At 39.0% G+C, this 22,489-nt stretch overlaps 1 long non-coding RNA gene across 3 annotated transcripts in view; it reads right to left on the bottom strand.

Annotated features, from left to right (window-relative positions):
* Positions 1 to 7,874: 7,874 nt before the first annotated feature.
* LOC134810925 (uncharacterized) overlaps positions 7,875 to 22,489 on the bottom strand; it is a 262,210-nt gene continuing 247,595 nt past the window's right edge. For all 3 annotated transcript variants that reach the window (XR_010159686.1, XR_010159688.1, XR_010159689.1), the window contains 2 exons: positions 18,543 to 18,687; positions 7,875 to 12,012 (listed from right to left, as the gene is read on the bottom strand). This is a non-coding gene — a long non-coding RNA (uncharacterized LOC134810925). The remainder of the gene's footprint in view (positions 12,013 to 18,542; positions 18,688 to 22,489) is intronic.

Raw genomic sequence — 22,489 nt, 5'->3', positions numbered from 1 at the left:
TTTTGTATTTTTAGTAGAGACGAGGTTTCACCATGTTGGCCAGGATGGGCTCGATCTCTTGACCTCATGATCCACCCGCTTTGGCTTCTCAAAGTGCTGGGATTACAGGCATGAGCCACTGCACCTGGCCGGTTACTTTTCTTTACAATTGCTATAGTTTAGATATTTGTCACCCCAAACCTTATGTTGAAATGTAATCCCCATTGTGGGAGGCAGGACCTAACGGGAAGTGTTTGGGTCCTGGAGGCAGATCCTTCACGAATGGCTTGGTTCCATCCTCAAGGTAATGAGTGAGTTCTCCCTCTGTTGGTTCCTGTGAGTGAGACCTGGTTGTTGAAATGAGCCTGGCACCTGCTCCTTGCTTCCTCTTGTACCATATGATCTCCAAACATGCTGGTTTCCTTTCCCCCTTCACCTTGGATGGAAGAGGACTGAGGCCCTCGCCAGATGCAGATACCAATGCCACTGCATCTTGTGCAGCCTTCAGAACCATGAAGCAAATACACCTCTTTTCTTTATCAATGATCCAGCCTCAGGTACTTCTTTGTAGCAACACAGACTAAGACAACTGTGAACGGAGAACAAGAGCACTAGACCACATTGCCCACCAGCTCTCACAATATCAAAACTTTCCCCTTGCTTTCACCTTCTCTTCATGCTTTAAATTTCTCTTAAAACAATTTGGCTCAACAGAATTAACACTTTTCTGGCTTGCTTTTATCTTATGGGTACCTGTGTTATCCTGTTGGTGGTTAAGGAGTTGAAGTTCCTGGGTCTTATTCATGATTCCACTAGGTAATGCCTTGCTAGAATTTTTGTTAATGTCAGACTTAATCTAGTTCAGTGGTTTCACAGTCCAGACAGTGATTATGGTGGCTTTTTTTATGTTGCAAACCTTAAGTATATCATTTTGTACTTTTTAAACTATCATTTTAAAATTAGAGGTCACCTTACTCATTATGATCTAATGGATAAAGGATACACTCTCTACAGTACATTGGGATATTTTTTCTGCTTAATTTATTCTGGAGAGAATACCACATTTTCCCAATGCATAGACTAATTTTCATAGACAGCCACATTCAGAGACAGACATTTACTTTGATTCATTTATGCATTAGATTTAGTAATTCATTTATTCCATAATAATTCAACAGAGATCTATAGACTAGGCATCCAGCACTGTTTTTAGGTGTTATTTATACAAATAAAATGAAATAACCTGGCTTTTTCTGTAAAAAAATCACAGAATCTAACACAATGTAATCTGAGCACTAACGAAGGTCTTTTTTTACAAGTGTAGAGAGATCCAAGAAGGGGGGATGCCTAAGTCTACTTGAGGGCTTCAGGATCTGAGACTTGAAATCTGAAGGGTTTGGGAAAGGTATAGAACCAAGGAAGTTCATTCCAGGCCAATGGCAACACCACAGTATACACATGCACTAGTAAGTCCTTTGTGTTGACAGACATTCATACAAAGTCTGTCAATCTAACAAGCATGCTGAGAAAGATAGGGGGTTGTGATATATGTTTCCATAAGAATCTTAAATCCTGAGATTTTAGACATAGCTAGATTGGCCTATAGTTCACCCCGAGTAAGTCTGTTCTCACATTGCTATAAGGCCACACATGAGACTTAGTAATTTAAAAGAAAAGAGCTTTAATTGGCTTATGGTTCTGCAGGCTGTACAGGAAGCATAGCGACTTCTGCTTTTGAGGAAGTCTCAGGAAGCTTCTAATCATGGAGGAAGGCGAAGGATGAGTGAGGCTTCTCACAAGGCAGGAGCAGGAACAAGAGAGAGAGAGTGAGGGGGAGGGTGCTACACACTTTTAAACAACCAGATCTCACAAGAACTCACTCACTGTCATGAGGACAGTACCCAGGGAGGTGGTGCTAAACTGTTCATGAGAAACCCACCCCCATGATCCAATTACCTCCCACCAGGTCTGACCTTCAACACTAGGGATTAAAATTTGACATGGGATTTGGGTGGGGACACATATCCAAACTATATTAACACCCAGTCATTAGTGGGAGCAAAGCCAAATAATAAACTGCAATCATGATTGAAGATAGAAAGCTTTGGTTAGGTCTAAAATGTTGCACTGAGAGTCTGAGAAGTGAGGTCAAATGGTGATCAGAAAAATGAGTCACAAAGCCAGAAACCAAGAAATTCCAGAAAGTTCCTGGAGGTCAAGGTGAGAGGTTTAAGACAGAAAAAGATAGATAATGTGAAGACATCAAAAGTCTCAGTTTTATGTGGCATGAATCTATTCGTTTGGGGATAAACTAGGTTACTAAAAGGCATTAAGAAAAATTATACATCTGTAGTTGGCTTAGCAGAGGTTACAGAGGTGAGCGACTTGGGGATCTGAAGTTATGAATCAGATATGGCTAAAACAAAGATGATACCCAACGTAGATTATCATCATTATTACCATCAAGATACTTCATAGTACAACAATCACTTATGCAAGGTTTCATTAGCATCAGATTCATCCGAATATTTGCATAGCTCTCTGTAGTTTTATTTTCATCATACTTAATCTTCACTAAGGTAACTTATCTTTTCTCATATTTCCGTGGGCCAGCAGAGAAAACTCTAGAGAATTTCTGTTGGTTAAGGTTGTGCCCACTGGCACATAGCTTACTAATCTGTGCTTTGGAAGGCTGTTCTTCAGTGTAAACCTAAACTTCCCCACTATATAAATGTGTGGAAGTTAATTAGCCTCTCTATCCTCTGCCTCCACATCTCTAAATTGGGATGGTTTATTCCTCAGTGAGTATGAGAATTAAATAAGTTATTGCAGGTAAAGTGCTTAGCATGGGGCCTGCCTTAGAGTAAATTAAAAACTCATGAAAGAGTAGCTAATAGCAATCATTGTCTTTCAGAACTTTTTATTAAACACGTAAACAGAAACACACACACACACACACACATCCCTTTTTCCCAACCCAAAGTCCTTCCGACTTCCCAGATCACATGCCTCTTTCCTTTCATTGAACCCCAAACTCTAAGACAGTAAATCAGCAGATTCAGAAACGAACGAAATTGTACCCCATAAAATTCAGGTGATATTGTCAGAACTGGATGGCAAAATAATTGTTTTTAAAATATTCGAAGAAATAAAAAAAATGAGTCCACAGGATAAGTAGAGGATATTATTTTTTAAAAAAGAACAGAAATATTTCAAAAACGCTTCAAATAAAAATGCTGGAATTGGAAAGTTGTCGTCATTGAGATAACAACGATCTTAACAACGGTAATCGTAATCAACAGATGGGTTAAAGAGCAGATGTGAAACACTGCATTAGAAGACGAGCGTGAGGAAATCACCCGGAACTCACTATGGCAACAGGGTGAAATAGATAAGAAAGTTTAGATGTTAACCATGGAAAGAAAGGATTAAAAAAACTCCCAAGCTCTGACCCTTTTCTTTCTCTTCTTCCTTTGTGTTCTCATCCTCCTTCTTTGCCATGATCTATTTCCTCCATTAACTATTTTTGGCTGAAACTTTATAGCTTGTGAAAAACTTTGAAGTGCATTATCTCGCTGTATCTTCACAGCAAATCTTTGAGGTAATTGGATTTGAAGTTTTAAATTTCCATTGAACAGATAAATTGCCTGAGACTCTTGAAGAAGAATAAAACAGAAAAAAAGTGCTAGGGCCAAACTAACTTTTATATATTCAAAACCTAGTAGTATGCATGACTTGGGATAAATCATCCATAGTGTGGGCCAATATGCTTTAAGGCAGCCCCCATGCTAAGCACTTTATTTTCATTAACTTATTTAATTCTCACACTCTCTGAGGAATAAACCGTCCCAATTTAGAGATGTGGAGGCAGAGGACAGAGAGGCTAATTAACTTCCACACGTTTATATAGTGGGGAAGTTTAGGTTTACACTCAGGAACAGCCTTTCAAAGCACAGATTAGTCAGCTATGTGCCAGTGGGCACAACCCTAACCAACAGAAATTCTCTAGAGTTTTTTTCTGCTGGCCCACGGAAATATGAGAAAAGATAAGTTACCTATTTTAGTGAAGATTATAGGATTTTATTTCACAATAATATTTTCATTTACAAGACATATGGACAGGTTTTGGAGAAAGTGTTATTGCTTCCTTGTTCTGAAATCCATTGTCTTACACACATTTCAGCTACATGTAGAGAAGGAACAGCTGGAATACATGTGAACAGAGGGTATGGATCTGTGGAACATTGAAGTACTCAGGAAAACCTGAGAAAAATCCCTCTTATCCTGGAATCGAAATTCCTTATAAAAAGACACACTTAGGGTTACCGCAAAAATCATCTAGACCTAAATTTATAAAACTAAACTTTATATATGACAACAAAATAGTTGGTGTGAACATGTGACACTTAGGGTCATCGCAAAGATCATCTAGACCTAAATTTATAAAATTAAACTTTATATATGACAACAAAGTTGGGATATGTGAATGATTGCTTGATCAGATCTTGGTGGAGAGTGGACCAGCTGGACACATCTTGTTTCTGGCTGGCAGAAACAAGGCTGGCTTCATAAGAAGAAAGAGTGCTTTGTCTCCCTTCTGGCTGGGACAACCCAAGGCATTAGACTCTATCTGCAGCTGAGCTGTTGCTGGCAAAGCTGGTGCAAACACCATCAGAAGAGCCGTCTTAAGGAAAGCAGGGATGGGGGAAGCTCAGCATCTCAGAGACCCACAGGAATCTGAGGGGACCTTCCCATCCATGATGCTCAGATGGTGTGTGTCAACCACTGCTGGCAGACGTGGGACATAAGCCATTTGGTAAGACACCTCGCTCCACCTCCGTATGAGTCGAAGGGTGGTGGGTGATGGCAGTAACAGTAAGCTTGTGGGTTTAACACATAAGTGTAGATATGAGTGCATCCTATATTATTAGGCTCAACTATCCATAAAATACCCAGACGTATTCAAAACAAGCCTGGAAATGGAGTGACTGCCGTTGACCAGTGTAAAGCTTGACCATGTAGGAAATTCCTACGTGAGTGGGAATTCCATCATTATAAGCCTCAGTGTTTTAACCTTCAAACTATACGTCATGAAACACAGGGGTATATGATGTTCCTTCTAGTTTAAGCGTATTGTGTGTATAGAGGTTTACATCATGTGGGAAAATGTATTTCTGTGGCTCTCAAGTAAGAGCCCATGGGGTGGTCATGAAATTATTAAGAGGAATCTTGGACTTATTTTCAATTGTTTAAAAAGCCAAATAGAATAATATATTTAATCTTGAAAAAAAATCCCTAAACAAAATGCCAAGTATTTTTTGTCTTGGCAAGAATTATCAAGATTTGGTGTATAAACTCAGTCATCTTCTGCTGGCCCAGAGATCTGTAAATAGCAAATGTGTCTGAAAAAAATAGGAAATTAAAACATTATTAACTTTCTATTATGTATTTATTTTAAGTAAATGTAGAACTCAGTCACAATAAATATAAGGTGACTCAGCTACTATTATTGTCCAAATTTTTGAAAACTATTTTACATTTTAAAATTCATACCAATATTTGTTCCAGTAATCCTATTTCTAAAACTCTGTGTAAAGAAAATAATATCAAAGACAAGGCTATGTATATTTGGGTCATGTCCATGATCAAGTTCCCTTTAAATTTTGTTCAGTCTGTCTTGCTTTATTTAACAATCTACAACATGGGCTTCGTTTATTTATTCATTCACTTGTTCACACTCATACATAGGGATGTTCACTCCACTTGAGCACCATACTTGATATCAAGAATGAAAGAGCAGGGCTGGGCATGATGGCTCACCCCTGTTATCCCAGCACTTTGGGAGGCCAAGGCGGGTGGATCACTTGAGGTCAGGAGTTGGAGACCAGCCTGGCCAACATGGTGAAACCCTGTCTCTACTAAAAATACAAAAATTACCCATGTGTGGTGGCGGGTGCCTGTAATCCCAGTTACTCAGGAAGCTGAGGGAGGAGAATCGCTTCAACTTGAGAGGTGCAGGTTGCAGTGAGCCCTGCAATCCAGGCTGAGTGACACAGCGAGACTCCATTTCAGACAAAACAACCACAAATAGAATGAAAGAGCAAAATACATGACCAAGAAGGAACTGGCAAAATAAATTCTGCCACAAGCATATCCTGCAAGGTTGTGCAGAAATTGCAAATGTTAATTAGGAACAGCATGTAGGAATATAGAAAATCATTCTATTACAATGTTTAAAATTGAAATGTAGATAAAATTGCATGTGCATTATAACTATGTCAAATATGCTATAAAATAAACTGGAAGGAAAATCAAAACATAAATAGTTTTTTCTTAAATTAGCATAGATATTAAAATATGTATACAGAATATGCATATGAATATAGAATAAATTGTAAGGAAAAATCCAGATCCGAAAGTTTTGTTTTTTTATTAGTTTGGATACTAGTAATAGTATTGTTTCTTTTGATTAATGTGGACATCATTATGATTTTTTATTAGTGTGTTATTTGTCACTAGTAGATATATTTCTCTTGATTTTTAAAATGTTCACAGTTCCCCTTATGTTAGTATTTTTATAAGTAAAATACTAAAGTAAATATGGGAACAAAATTTAATTTATAAATATATTTTGTTTAGTAAAAGATTGCAAAATACGGGGACTGTTTGAGAGAAAATAATAGAATCTGTGACGCAGAAAAAGTGGACAAATTATGTTTTCTATCAACCTGAGACCTCTATTAGTGACATAACTTCATACTTGACAAGAAGCCTCCACATCCACAGTTACCACTATGTATGGCTCAGAGAGGGGGCTCAGTATTTGCTAAATGTTTGTTATTGATTTATACTCCTAAAGGCCTCATCATGTGAGACTTGAATCAGGAAAGTGAAGAGACTTGCTCAGTCCCACAGTGGGGCCACGGTGGACACATTGGAAGAAAATACAATTTATCGCATCCTTCCCCAGCAATGTTTTCATTGCACTAACAGTCACATTTTGCAAAGGTATTTTTTCCTGTAGTGACATTATAATTAGGAAATCTTTCAGCCATTTAGAAAAAAAGACCTTCATTAAAGTTTAAAACCCTTCTCCAGGTGAAAACACTCATCGCTTCAAACCTCATGACTGTTTTTAATTACAAAAAGATGAGCCATTCTTTTAGATTATGCCAACAAAAATTGATTTTACATGTATAAAAGTTTATTACCAACTCTTAAAGTTCTACCTCCCTCTGTCACCATTTCTAAGGGAGTTGGCAGGACAACTGTTGATGCAGAAAGGTCAAGATGGAAAGGGATTATAGGGATGAATGGCAATTCAGCTCTGTCTTTCCTTCTCAAGTAATTAAAAATTAAAATGAGAAACAGGACCCAAAACTGTATTAGCCCCTGACTGGTTCTTTGCTTCTGTTGTTATTAACTTTACACACCTGAAGACATGGCCTCATCACCTACTGGCTTGGTCTAATGTGCTCTATGGAACCAGTCCTCCCCTGAGTTAGGTGTGATCGTTTGGATCATTTCCAGGATCAAGTTCCCTTTAAATTTTTTTCAGTCCATCTTGCTTTATCTAATGATCTACAATATGGGCTTCATTCATTTATTCATTCACTTATTTAAACTTATGATGTCCTTCGTATATGCCAGGCACTGTGAAAGTAAGCTTGTCAGATCAAGTTTTGTGCAGTTTCTCAACATCTCATTTTTAAATAGTAATGCTTTCCTAAGAGGCATATATATATATATATATATATATATATATATATATATATATTTGTAATTTTTTTCTCTGGTCACCCTACCATGTTTATGTACCGGGGCCCTTGAAAGGGCCCTTTAGAGGGTCCCAGATCATTGTAATATCTAACATTTAAAAATTTTTTTGCCCAAAGAACTAATTTTCACCCCTAGATGACATCACTCCTGTTGAGAATACACAAGCTAATGACAGAAAGAAAAAAAATATATGTATATATTCAGTAGTTGTCTGACACATATGCTTTGGAGAAGGACCACGCAGCTGTTACAGGAGCAATGAACCAGGGGCTATACCCCAGACTGGAGACATCACAAAAGGATTCTACAGTAGGCGGGAAGGAGTCCTAGAGTGAGTTTGAGAGATGACTGAAAAGAGGTAAAGCAAAGACCAGTGCCAGTGGAAGGTACATCATCGGCCTGAAGACAAATGTCCTGTGATGGCAAATGTGTTCTCTAAGAGGCTTCCATCAAATTTTTGGCGTTTAAGAGTTGTTTATTTCATTATGCACCACTTGGCTTTATGCTTAGTTAGTTACGAAAACAAAACAAAACAAAAACCAACAAAAATTCTCAAAATGTCCAAAATAATTTCCTATATTCTCTCCAGCCTACCTTTTCCAAATTCAATCATGTGTCAACTGAAATCTACTTTCTCATTTGCTGTTTGTGATTGATTTCTTTCAAACTATTTGTGGTTTCTGCAGGAAGGCTGTATCCATCCCAAATCATGGTTCTTTAAATCTCTGCCTAAAAGTGGCACATGTCACATTCACTCATGTAAAACTGGCCGAGACAAAACACATATTTCTCATGTGGTTCCATCATTTCTCTTTTCCCTTCTGCCACAAAGATGCAAAACCTAAGTAGGAGCTATCTTTCATCATAGGTTCCAGAATGCAGCATACATGGAGTACACTCAGACAACTCACAATGCCCATGAACAAGAATGAGAAATGAACTTTGTTGTGGAATGCTATAAAGATTATGATTCATTTGTTACTGAAGAATAACATAGCCTAAGGTGACTAATACATTCTTTTCTCACTGCTCTGTATTGGCCAATGCATGTGGTCTTTTGAATAGTTAGACCTTAGTCTTCTTATTAATATTTTTATTCAGATTGTTCTTCTGTGTGTGGTGTTCTACAATGGCAAAAACCACAATTAATTTTGCACCAACCTCATATACTAGCTTTTACTGGCACTTAGTACCAGATCTATATATGAAGAATGCTGCATATGTGGACTACTGTTGATCGGACATTCTTCTAGTCAATTCGTTTCATTTAGAAGGTGAGAGAAGAATGTGAATGTCATATCCTTTCTCTATAAGCAGATGTTTAAAATATAAGTTCAAAGCTCATAGTCCAGTGCTCATGTATCAGCTGTCAATTATGTTGAAATAAATCGCACTGAAATTAACAATTTATGAAAATCATGGAGTTGATGACTTGAATTAAGACTAAATTTCAAACAGGATCATTTACTTCTTGTAATAATACCCATTACATTTGTATAACACATTATCATTTACATCATGTTTTCACATGCATGATTTTGTTAAACTCTTACAATCCGAAGTAGTACAAATTTTTAATATACTATTATACAAATAAATAATCTTCAGGTCCCCAGGATGTGTACAAAAACATTGTTATGGGATAAGAAAAGAAGAGGAAATTAATGTTAACAATAGTGTCTATACAAATTTTAAATAGAATTTGGGATTAATGTCCAAGATATTTTCCAAATTATGTCAGCAATTATGTACTAGAGATTGTAAATTAAACAAGAGAGGTATAGACCCTAATTTTATATATGTTAGAAGTCAACAGAAAGATATTTTTAAAACTCTCAATTTAGTGTTTGAATTTAACTTTTTAATTTTAACTATAATAAAACAGAAATATTGGGTGCATCACAATAGATTTTAGGGTCCTGACCTGTACTGGGGTGATCACAAATGTTTTCTTCAAGAAATTTCTGAGTTTTGAAAGATGTATGAAAATTTTTCAAGTGAATATTCAGGGCTGGGTGGTGAAAATATATCTCCAAGTGATGGAAATACATGCAAAATTCCTTAGGTGGAAAGGAACATGATGCTTGGAAAGAAAAAGGAAACCAATATGGTTACAGGGCAGAAAATGACAAGAACAGTGACATCAGCTGGTGGTGGTGAAGAAAGCAGGGGACGGTCCTGCTTGCTTTGTAGACCAGGCTAAGGATGGTGACCTTTTTCTTAGAGCAATGGAAAATTATTTTAAGTAGGGAAATACATGATTAAGTTTGCATTTTTAAAAGTTCATTCTCAATGTAGTGCAAAAACAGATAGGAGAGGGGCAAAAATAAATTTAAGAAGACAAGGTAGGAGACCAGAAACAGAAGAATAGTTTCCTGTCATGAAGAGACATTTGAAAGGAGTAGTCTACTCAAGACTTAATTGTGAAATACTAGCTCTATTATCATTATAATGAGAATCAAAGCATGGACTTGGGATAACGCTTCACAGATATGAGAAGTGGAAAGCCTGGAACTCAAGGTGCTATCCCAAACTGAGGAATGCAGAACTTCAGGCTGCCAGAGGTGAAGTACATGTGTTAACGTTCTTAGGTGCTGTCGGGTAGGTACTCAATAACAGTTGGTTTCCTTGGTTTTCCCTTTTCTGTCTGGACACACTAAGAAAAGACCTGTATTAATCATGCATTTTTATTTTCTGTATTTTTTATGCTCTGGCATCTGGGGTCTTGCTGTCCCTGGAGACACTGCTCTTTTCAGACCTAGTTAATTCTTGGTGACATAAATGACTGACTTGAGAGCACCTCCTTCATATATGCAAATGAACCCACCCGGAACCCAAACCCCAACCACCTCCTCTACAGGCTCTTACACTCTGGGCCACTATTCCTGTACTGTAATCACCAAGAACCAGGTACCAGATAACTAGAGACAGGCCCTATACCCCAGAGGCTGTGGAAGTTATTCAAACTAGCCAATCCTAAATCTATATACCCGCCTCACTTGTTCCTTCCCACAGAAACACCAATCAAGGCTCTTCCCCATTTTTCTTGCCCTTCTGCCTTCTGACCCACATCTTGCGTGACCCTATGTGACCCCCATCTTCTCTTGGGAACTGTGAATATAATAAACTATCTTTACAATGACATCATCTAATCTATTGACAGCATACCTGGAAATTTAAATAACAAAAACAAAAAAACTGCATTTTAAAACAAGACCTTCAGCAAACCCAAGCCTGCATGTAAAGGCCAGCTCTGGAGGAGGTCCTACCTCATATTTGCAGAGGGCTTGTTTGTGCTAGGCATTGTTGCATTCACTCAGCTAATCCTAACGACACCCCATTATTTAGGAGGACTATATTGACCCCATTATACAGATGGGAAAACTGAGGCACAGTTAGATTAAGTGACTCTCTCTACATCACAAAACTTTCAAATGGTAGAACTGGGCTCCACACCCATTTCTATCTGGCTCCAAAGCCTACACTCTTGCCTCCCTGCTGTCATGACAACACATTCTTCCAGGAAATGCGGAGGTGAGAATAAAGAACGTTCTTCAGAGAATGTATGTGAGAAAATTAGTACTGCTCTCAGAGTGATGCTTATTGATGGGGTCATAGATGAGAAAACAGGAGCCATGAAAGCAGTTCCACACGCTGATACAGGAAAACGGTGCGGTGCAAATGAAGACATCATTGAATTTTTTTCAGATAGGCACCCAGGCCAACATGGTCACTCTCGGAGGTCACATTTGCCTCTTGGCCAGTTCCAGTGATCAGCGTTGATGCTTCCTATAGGCAATTATCCAGGCTGGGGGACTTGCCTCAGTCAATAACTGGAGTGCGGGGAGCTCCAGCAGGGTTATTCACACAGAAGTACTCACAATATACTCTTGCTCCAACTCACAGACCACATGGCCTGAATGGGAGCAATAAGGCCTCTGCAAAGCTGGCCCAGGGCTGTTGAGCAAATTGCAGAGCTGATCTCTCAGCATTAAGAGAAGCCCATTAGCACAACAGAGCTTCTGTGACTGTCAGAACCACTAGATGCCTGGCCATGCCTGCGTGCTCTGCTGAGCCTGGCTGTCAGGGAGCTGGCGATGCCTTTGAGATAGATCAAAGTTAAGTTGTATGACTCCACTCACTCCAACTTCTCGAGAAAAGGAGCTTCATGCAGGCTAGGTGCACATAATAGGAATCATTCAATGGCTTTGTAGCTTCTCTTTGGTGCATCATTAGACTGTCCCAGAAAATGTACTAAATAGGAGAGAGATTCAGAATAATAAAAATCAGTATGGCTCAGGAATCAGCCAATCTTAATGAGTGCAGCCCATTGACCTACTGGTGCAGCTTCCCCTACAATGAAGGCAGGGGAGAAACTCCCAGGAGACAACATAAGTAACCCTCAGCCTGACCTGGTACAAAATGGTCGGTGGTAAGATAAACAATGTGACACTTAAGTACAATCTGCTCCCTGTTTTCTGGACTCGTGTTCATATTGTCTTTTTCGGTGTGGACTCTAGAACCTGTCTGCCTCATACATCTTCTGCAATACACTCTAAATGCTCTACGTTTCCGTCAGCATCTTCCCCCAAAACACTCTGACTGCACTCTCTACAATTAGAAAATGAACCACCCATTCCCAGCATATCACCTTCTCTTCCTCAATATCCACCTTTCACAGCCCTATCCTTCTGGATATGCGGAAGTTTTAGGCCTGATTCTCCTGGTTGAGAAACATCTCCAAAACACTGAGAATTTTTCTCTCTTTTATCTATTTTTCTACTTCTCACTGCTGTTTCTTTCTATTTTCATCATATCCCTTCACTTTGCTGTAATAAGATGCTGTGTAAAGAGGATGGCTTTCTCCTGCCTGTCTTTCCAGGCCCTTATTTATCCGCTGGTTTGCTGCTCTCCTCACCCTAAGCTGCATCTTGATTGTGTTGAATAAAGAGAAAGACGCTAAGAGTCTCCACAGCAGTGAAGGAGACACTGTGCTTCTGAAGTTGTTTTTTTTTCTTTTTTGTTTTTTTTTTTAAGCTACATTGGTACCCAAATATTTCTAGGGTGTTGTGACTGTGGAAGCTGCATCTTGTTTTTTCTTTTCTTACTAATCCAAGCCAAACACTCTTTCTGTTTGCCTTTTAATTTGTATCTGTTAAGACGATAAATTATAGTTCACAATTTCTGAAAAGTGGGTGAAAAAAGACATTTTAATAAAGTGAGATCACGGAAGTAAATCACACCTCCTAAGGACCGTCAGAATCAGGTGAAAATGATTCTTTGCTATACAACTTTATTGTGTGTTTTTGTTTCCAGCATTTTCTGCCAGTGATATCCTGGAAACTTATGGCTGGAACTCAAAATGGGTTCATAGACCTGTCATGCTCATTTACCTTCTGGGCTCACGTCTGTTACATAGACAGAGCAATGAGAGTATTTAGCAAACATGGATTAATGTTAATTTTGCATCTTTCACATTACTTTCTGACAGAAACTATCCACTCAAACTACATGGACTATTCTCTCCTTAGGAACTGTCTTCTCAATCCAGATTTAGCTACTTAACTGGATCTCAGTAAATTAATTCAGAGTCAATTCATGCATCTCATAGAGAGCATAGTTTTGTCATTTTGTAGTTATATGATGTGTTTAACTCCAATGATGTTTTCAAGTATAATAAGATCATTTTATTCTGAAGATCTAGGTTATAAGGTTTTTCTTAAACACACATATTTCTTCAAAGATTGAAAGACTGAAGAGCTACAACTGATGAAATTTAAAAGAATATGATGTAGAATGTTGAAACATTTTGAGGACAAGAATAGAACTTTGAAGGGGACAATTTAAGTGAGACATCTGTCTTTGAATGAATAAGTCCTTGAACGTCTAATTTGAAAATGCCAACCAATGTTCCTGTGAAGTGAGCACAGATTTTGAAAGTAGTAAGTCCTGGAGATGAAACCTATCCTTGACCTTGAAAAACAGGTGGCTTAACTTACCCAAAACTTTAAATTTTTAAGGTATAAAACGAGGTAATCATCTATGGTGGATAGAGTTATTGTGAAAATCAGAGCCACATATAAAGCTGGATCACTCAAAGTCCAGTCAAGAAATAAAACCCAGTGAGTATTTCACATAGACAGGATCAAGCACACAACAATGATTACACAAGTGTTGGAAAACTGATAGAGCAAAGATGAAAATCAATGACTACAGAAAGCCGTGACTTTCCTTAGATTGAAGGAAGAAGAGAGAAGAATGCATGTTGCCTGAAACTGGAAGCAAAGTGTGGGGCGCATTTGGGGGCTGGTACTGAGACTGCTAAGAGGAAAAAGCAAACCCAGAATGTCCTTGGCTCCAAACGCTTGATTCTACTTTCCGTTCTACTGATTGGAGGAAGACAATGAAAATGTCATCGTTGCAATTAAGACACTGCTATCAGGCTGTCTGGGTTCAAATCCAACTCAGACACTTTCTCGTCCTGTATCTTTGAACAAGCCATGAGACCTCTTTATTCTTCAGCTGTGCCTCAGTAAAACGGGATAATAACACTATCCATCTCATAGGGTTGGTCTCAGCATTTGGTGAGCCAGTCTATGTACTAGGTGTAAGGCCTGACACTTAGGAAGCACAATATGGGCATTCGCTAATGTTGCCAGCATTATTATCATTACTCTTATCTTTTAACATTGTGACAATAGAAGTTCCTTTCCTACTATAGAAACCTGGAAGATTATAAAGTAAATATTGTCTCTTTTCACTGAGTGCTTATCTGTTTTGTGATTAGCTGTTCCCAACTGGACTATTAGCTCATGAGAGGAAGAATCATTTCTGTTTCATTGCAAAGATGTCCCTGGTGTGTGGCACTGTTTCTGGCTTATAAGGCGAATGCATTTAATGCCTGACCATTTAATGCCTGAATCAAATATGCGGCAGCTCCTAATTTCTGGATTGGGGAGCTGAATGGACAACGTGACAGTCCTTCATACAGAGCCTCTCTGAGGGAGATCAGGGAAACCCTGGCATATGAGTTTAAGAAACTGAATGAAGTTGCCCAAGAAAAATGTATAAAATGAGAAAAATGTAATTTTTTAGCATTTACTTTATGTCAGGCATTGTCCTAGGCATTGAGGGAAGAGCTGGGAAATGGAAGAAGACAAAAGCCCTTGATCTCCTAGAGTTTACATGGGTGAGGGGGGGACATTTTGAAATTAGACATGATAAAAGAGTAAATCACATAGACGGTTTAGGGTAAAGTAAATGCTGTGGCAGAAGCTGAAATTTGAAATATGGTTATCAGCACAGGCCTAACTGAGGACACTTGAAGAAAAAGTTGGAGGAAGTGAGGAAGTGAGCCATATGGATATCCATAAGAACATTCCAAGAAGATGAAGAAATAGCAAATGTGAATGCACTGAAATAGAAGCTTATTTGATGTGTTCTAGGAGGAACAAGAAGGCTGTGTGGCCACAACAGAGTAAGCAAGCAACAAAGTCGTAGAGGATGAAGTCAGGTTAGTGACTAGGTTACACTGAGAACAAACTTCACTGTGAGTGACACGTGGGCGTGGGAGAGGCTGAACAGAGGAATGTCCTAATAGGACTCGCATTTCAAAATGACTGCTTTGCCTGGTGAGTTCTTAGTAGCACTCAGGGCAAGGGTGGCTGCAGGGAGAGAAACTAGGAAGTAAATGTAGTAATTAAGGTACGAGAGAAACACTGGCTTCGACCACAGTGGCAGCCGAGGAGGTTGTAAGAAGCAAGTCAGTTTTGGGCAGATAAGAAGGCAAAGCCACGCCAAAAGGATTTTCTCAGTGATTAGATGTGGGACTGTAAAAAGGTAAATTTTAAAAAATCAAGAATTTTTCAGAGGTTTCTGAACCCAAATGCTAAAAAATTGAGTTGCCTTTATTGTGTAGGAAGCAGGGTTGTGTGAAAAGCGGGGACTTCCCCAGCCATCAAACACACTGATACTTAAGGGATGGACAAAGGAAGACAAGCCGATAAAGACACTAAAAAGGATGAGCCTGAGAAAAAAGATAAAACAAATAATGAAATATATTTCTACTGAGAGCGGGAAAGTGAATGATACTTCACTTCTGAAGTGGGAAGGTGGAATATTAATGGCATTTTCTGAGACTATACCATTTAGCCTAAGGGTGAGACAATGAATTTGTCTCAAATAAGCAGAATAAGTTTTTCTTACAGAAAAGAACCAAAGGTTTCTTGGCAGATGGGCAAGCCTTGAATACTGTATTGCGCAAAAGAAAAAGTGAAGAACAAAATAATTTAAAGTGTATTACCCTTATACTGTAGGGATCTATCCCCTCGGGATTGTAATATGGTCAGTGCTGGCCCATGCTTTGTCTCTGTAGGATGATGAGAAGTATTAAGACTGCACACAATGAAAATCTTTACAGGAAGAAAAAAGACTTGAGATAAGTACACTAGTTTTCTATTGCTTTTGTAACAAATTACCATAAAGAAGTTACAAAAATCCCACAGATTTTTTTTGCTGTCCAGTTCCGGAGTTCAGAAACCCAAACTGGGTTTTACTGGACTAAAATGAAGGTATCTAAAGGGCTATACCCCTTCTGAAGTCTCTAGGGAAAATCATTTCCTTGACTTTTTCATTTCTCGAGGCTCCTTGCATTTCAGGCTCATGGCCCCTTTCCTCCATCTCTAAGCCAGCAGCAGCCCCTGCTTTCTTTTGCATGGTTTCTCTCTGTCCTTAAAATTGGCCCCAGATTTCATACAGAATATCTGAATGAAACAAAGGCAAAGCTTTAGTGGTGAGCATGAGATGGCAAGTCTTTTCTTCATAATCATCATAACAGAAAGCACCTGTACCCATTATCTACCCAGTAGGACCTTGACCTCTTTAAGAACCAGGGATGAGTTGACAGGAAAGGAAAGTGGAGTGTAAACCAGTGCTTCAAAACCAGCAGCTGCCACAAACTGTAGTGACCTTTCAGTGTCCCGCCGACTTCCACTCTCTTGCTTCCAGCAGGAGTTAGAATCTAACATTTCTTTACAATGCCCTCTCTAACTTCTTGGACTCAAGGTAAGTGAATAAAAAAAGAAAGGAGTTAACAGGGAAGTCAGTCGCTGCCATGGAGAGTGCAGAGGCATGGTTGTCTAGGGTGTGGTTAGTGAATCTATATGAAGTCTAGTCCTTGTGTTAGTGATAGAGTTTGGCAGAATGGAGAAAGTGTGGACCTTTGAGTTAAACAGGTCATAGTAGGAATCCCAGGCAGTCTTTCTACTCATGTTGTCTTTGGCAAGTCACTTAACTCCTTAAGTCTTAATTCTTTTGTTCATAAGGTTAAGAAAATAAAAACTCTTTCAGAGGGTTGCTGTGAATGTAAAGGAAAGAGTTACATTAGGAACCCAGTGGAATGTATGACATATGGTGGATACTTGGTATTAGCATGCCCTCTTTAAGGATGGAGTTGAGCACAATCAGACAGGGTCAATTTGAGTTTTGAGGGTAAAGGAGAAGGTAGTTAGGACAAACATGTTAATGGGGCACAGGACACTGACAGCAGTGCATAGTCAGGATAAATGCAACTACAGTGATTGGGATTCTCCCAGAGTTCTCTTTGGATGAGCAAAATGGCACCCAAAGGAAACACCTACTGGGAAGCACAGAAGAGGCAGTTGCAGGCATAGGGCTGAGATATTGGGCCATGCCAGTACACTATATGGAGCAGAGGTTAGTTGAGTGACTTAAATACTAAGCAGCGCTTACCTCCCACTCTGCAAAGCTCCGTGGTGAAAATGGCAGTAAGTGAGTAGAAAGTGGATAGAAGAAGGAGAAGCAAAGGAGGATGCAAAAGAGGAAGAAAAAGAAGAGGAGTCAGAGATAAAGTAAAGGAGAGTATGTTTAAAATGAAAATATGTTTTAAAAGTGTTTTGTGCAGTGCATGCTACATACATAGTAGCAAGCCACTACGTATGTGAGTTATTGATATTGGCTGACATCACTGTAGTTGTTAAGTGAACACACAGTTCACACCCAGGCCTGCCTGCCTTCGAAGCCTGCATTCATTCTCTTTTCTCATTCAACCTTCTAAGTGCTGAGGGAGGAGTTGAGGTGGAGAAATCAGAAGCAGGAGGTAAACCGGTGTGTGTTTATGGCTCAACACAGAGTCAATTCAAGTTTAAAATGAACTTTTAAACCCTAGGGTAAAAGAAAGTATGAGATGAAGTCAAATCAATTGAGACTCAAGACAATGCAGTAGAGGAGGACAGAATATAGCAAGGGCATTCAAGATATTTACTAAATCCAAGGTCACAGAAGCCTGTTTTTTTTTGGAGACAGGGGAATGTTGACCATCACTGAATGGATGAGTTATCTTTATTGAAAAGCACAATATCACATAGATATGTGTTTGGAATGGAAGTGATTACACCAGCCCACTGTCAGGTGGGTGTGGGCATTCTTTAAGGTCTACATGACCTCTTACACATGAAGGGCATAGTTATTTATGTTCTGTCTTTGGGTGCAAAAACTATCATGCCTTATCTTGATGAGAGCTGGGTCATTGTCATGAACGCCCATTTTTGAGGCCTTTAAATCCCTTTATCTTCTTCAGTATAAACCTTTTCTTCTCCTCTGGGAAACCTTCCTACTCAGAACTGTGATTTAATGAAACTGTCACACAAAGGACTCTCTTCACCATCCTTACTTGTTATACAATAGCCAATTACAGTACTAATTTCTCCAATACTGTGATTGGTTCAAGATAGTGGTGAAATCAGCAAAACTAATCAAAACCTTACCTGAGATGTCCTCTGGAAGAGGAGAGGGTTCTACTCCTCTAGAATATCAAGCAGCATGACCCCAAGTATCTGCCAAAAACCACATTTCCTGATCACCTGATTAATGACTCAGCAATATGAAGTCGTTTCACAGAGAAAAGTGAATCTGAAATAGAGACACAGTGACTCATGACATCATGCTAACCTCTGATTCCCTGATTCTCCTCCTGACAAAAGCCAGATGAATTCCTGTACTTTCCACCCAATGCAAACCAATAACTCCCTCTTTCCCTTCCCCCATCCCTCCCTTCTTTATCGTTCAGTTTGTGCTAGGTGTCTATTATTTGAAATGAAAAAGTTTCTAATTAAATTAGGAGAAAATATTGAGAAATTAATAAAATTTATGTTTGGAGGCATTTGATTCCAACCAGTGGTACAAGGATATATTAAGGAGTATTTTTAGTGTCTAAGATGCGGGCAGAGGAAAAGAAGGCTGAAGGCTGCAGTGACAGAAAAAAAAAAAAACCTTCAGTTCATCATTTCTAATAGTAGAATTCAAGCACTGCATGTATGAGAATCGATGGAACACCACAAAGGAATATTAACTAATTGCCAAGAATTAGGGGTTGAAGGAAACCACCACGTCCTGATCAAAGCTCTGCAACAGAGAAACTCCGGCCCAGCAGAGCAAAACTAAAAACACAATGAAAGGCAGTTCAATATGAAGGAGGTAGAATTCATCATGACTAGATTAGAACACTAAAAAAAAGTAACTCTCATCCCAATATTAGGCAATTTAGAGGCATGGTGTGCATGGACCCTATGCTCTTTACCCCGGCAGTTTGCAATTAATAGCAATGAGAAATTTATCACTTCAAAGATAACATAAATAATATTCTATTTTCATTTGTCTTCTTCACTGTCCACCCACAAAAGCTGGAAAGTGCAGATTGGTGATGGAAGGTGAGGAACCACCTGAATCAGTGACAGAGCCCAGGGGCTGTGGGCGACAGCTATTCTGGTTCCTGGGGAATGTGAGCCTCTTCCTAAAGTGCTCCTGAGGCTGAGAGGCCTGCAGCCAGGGCAGTTCAAGCAAGAGTGTCGAGAGTGTTGTGACTGAAGTAATGCAGGAAGTGGAAGTGTTTACCCAATGCCTATACCCCCATTGTATCTTGAAAGTAGCTAACTTGTTTTTGATTTTACAGGCTCATCAGCGGAAGGGATTTGCCTTGTCTCAGATGAGACTTTGGACTTTTTGGTTAACGGTGGAATGAGTTAAGACTTTGGGGGACTGTTGGGAAGGCATACTTGTATTTTGCAGTATGAGAAGGATATGAGATTTGGGAGGGGCCGGAGATGGAATGATATAGTTTGGATATTTGTCCCCACCCAAATCTTATGTTGGACTGTAACTCCCAATGCTGGAGGTGGGGCCTGGTGGGAGGTGTTTGGGTCATGTGAGTACATCCTTCATGGCTTGGTGTTGTCTTTGCGATAGGGAGTGAGTTATGGTGAGATATGGTCATTTAAAAGTGTATGGTGCCTCCTCTCCTCCTTGCCTCCTTGCTCCTGCTCTGGCTATGTGATATGCTTGCTCCTCCATTACCTTCTGCCATGATTATAAGTTTCCTGAAGCCTCCCCAGAAGCCAAGCAGATGCCAGTGCCATGATTCCTACCAGGCCTGCAGAACCGTAAGCCAATTAAACATGTTTTCCTTATAAATTATCCAGTCTCAGGCATGTCTTTATAGCAATGCAAGAACAGCCTAATACACAACTCATCTTTTATTACCTTTTTGGTCTCCTCCCTCAGTAACCTCGCCGCTACTTAGTAAAACTCACCTGCATACAAGAGGAAGGAAGCTGTATTTGTAATGAACAAGGATGACAATCACTAACAAAATTAAAATCCTCCATCTTAAGATAATTTCCTAAGAATTTTATATGAATAAACTCACTTTATTTAATTCTGTCAACATACAATCTGTGAAGAAACTAGTATTATTAGCCCCATGGCAATTCATGAATGTGTTGGATCATGAACCCAAACCTGTATGACACATTTAGAAAATATAAATTAGAGAAGCATTTATCTTGCTATTGGCTGGCTCTATTTTTTACAAAACAAAACTAAGCAAGAAATTGTTCCAGGCGAGAAGACACTATTTGAGGTTTGCATAATTGACATCGTTATCTGTCAGGTGGCATGAATAAGTCCAGCAGCCATTATAAGGTCGTTAGGAAAAGGGAAGTAATAGGTTCAGAGGCCCAATTGGCTGTGTTGTAATCATAGGAGAAGCAGCATCCTTGACAGGGGCCTTGGGGGAAAATGTATTGAAGCAGTAAGAAGTGTTTAATGACCAAATCAGGGAGGGAAATCAGCACCTGTGCCCCAGTGAGCAGGATAATTTCAGCTGGGGTGTGGATGAGCTTAGAGACAGGGTCCCTGCTACCTCTTATTTCCCGCCTTCTTCCTATTTGTTGATGTTACAGCAGCTACAGAAATCTGATAACTCTCAAAAAGATATCTGAGCAAAGATAGAAGCAAAAGAAAGGAACACACTCTCCTTCCATGAATTAAATAAGTTGGCTTGGCTCAAAAGATCGGTGCATCCTAACCTAGCCCCAGGTCCCCTCCCACTACTGACACAAGCTGGTTTTAGGATAAAAATTTTGTACTTTTGTTTACAGAACTCAAACTTTGCTTTGAAGAGGGATAAGACCTCAGGAACAGAAAGGGAAACAGCCTCCTAATTGAAGCAGAATCTAATTGTAAAATCTCCTTTTCAGTGGGAATCTACATGTTCTGTTTGAATGCACCAATTACCTGTGGTCAATTTCCTGCCCAGCAGCCTAGGGAGAGAAGAGCTGGAGAAGAAAATGATATAATGAGAACCAGGCCTAGGACAAGCCTAAGTGCCTCACACAGGAGCATCCTGTTCAGTAGCAAAGAGCTCCTAATTACAACATAGCTGAAAACACCACGGGACTAGGGAGAACCGAATAGATGCCGGCATCCTGAAAAGTTTCTTCTCCATGCTTTTTTACCCACCTCTTCAGCATGATTAGATATTGGTGGTAAAAGTACAATATTTTAGTTACAGTACATTTTGTAAAGTGGCCCTGAAACTGGGTAAGCCTGATTCATTCCTGTTCTAATCTACCCCCAAATAATATTTTTGCAATGTATTAAAATCTTCCTCTCCCAAATAGGGAACATCTTTCAATGCCTGATCTATTTGAGTGATCATTACAACGTTTTTAAAATGACTTTAATGAAAACTCTCTTTTATATTTGCATTATTATTATTGTCTTAGTTGACAAATAAAATTCTATATATTTATCATGTATGCCATGGTATTTTGATATATGTACACATTGTGAAATAATTAAATCAAGCTAATTAACATATTCATGACCAGATATATTTATTTTTTGTGATGAGAACATTTAAAATCTACTCTCTTAGCAATTTTCAAATATAGAGTACAGTGTAGTTACCAAGGGCTGGGGGCACAGGGAATGGGGAGATGTTGGTTAAAAGGGTAAAAAGTCCCAGTTAGGCAGGAGGAATGAGTTATAGAGCTCTATTGTACATCATGGTGACTATAGTAAATAATAATGCATTGTATTTTTGAGGTATTATTATGCCCAGTTTACTAAGGAATACTGAAGCTCAGAGGGTTAGGAAAGTCACCAAAAAGCACACAGTTTGTAATGAAAGTTTACATTTATTAAGGTATACCATGTACCAGCCATGGGGATAAGCACTCTACAAGAGACTATACCACTAAAACCACAGCCATCTTTTAAAGTGAAAATTATCACCATTTTTATCTTTTTCAGCAGATGAACAGTCAGAGACTCAGAGTAATTAAATAACTTGTCCAAATTCATACAAATAGGAAATGATTTGTGGGTAGAATACTGACAGGCTAACTCTGGGGGCCTTTCTCTCGAATTTCAG

The sequence above is a fragment of the Pan troglodytes genome, chromosome 7 (assembly GCF_028858775.2).
Source record: "Pan troglodytes isolate AG18354 chromosome 7, NHGRI_mPanTro3-v2.0_pri, whole genome shotgun sequence".
Lineage (NCBI taxonomy): Eukaryota > Metazoa > Chordata > Mammalia > Primates > Hominidae > Pan > Pan troglodytes.
Note: the sequence above shows the minus strand (reverse complement) of the source record. Positions and strands in the feature narration are given on the sequence as shown.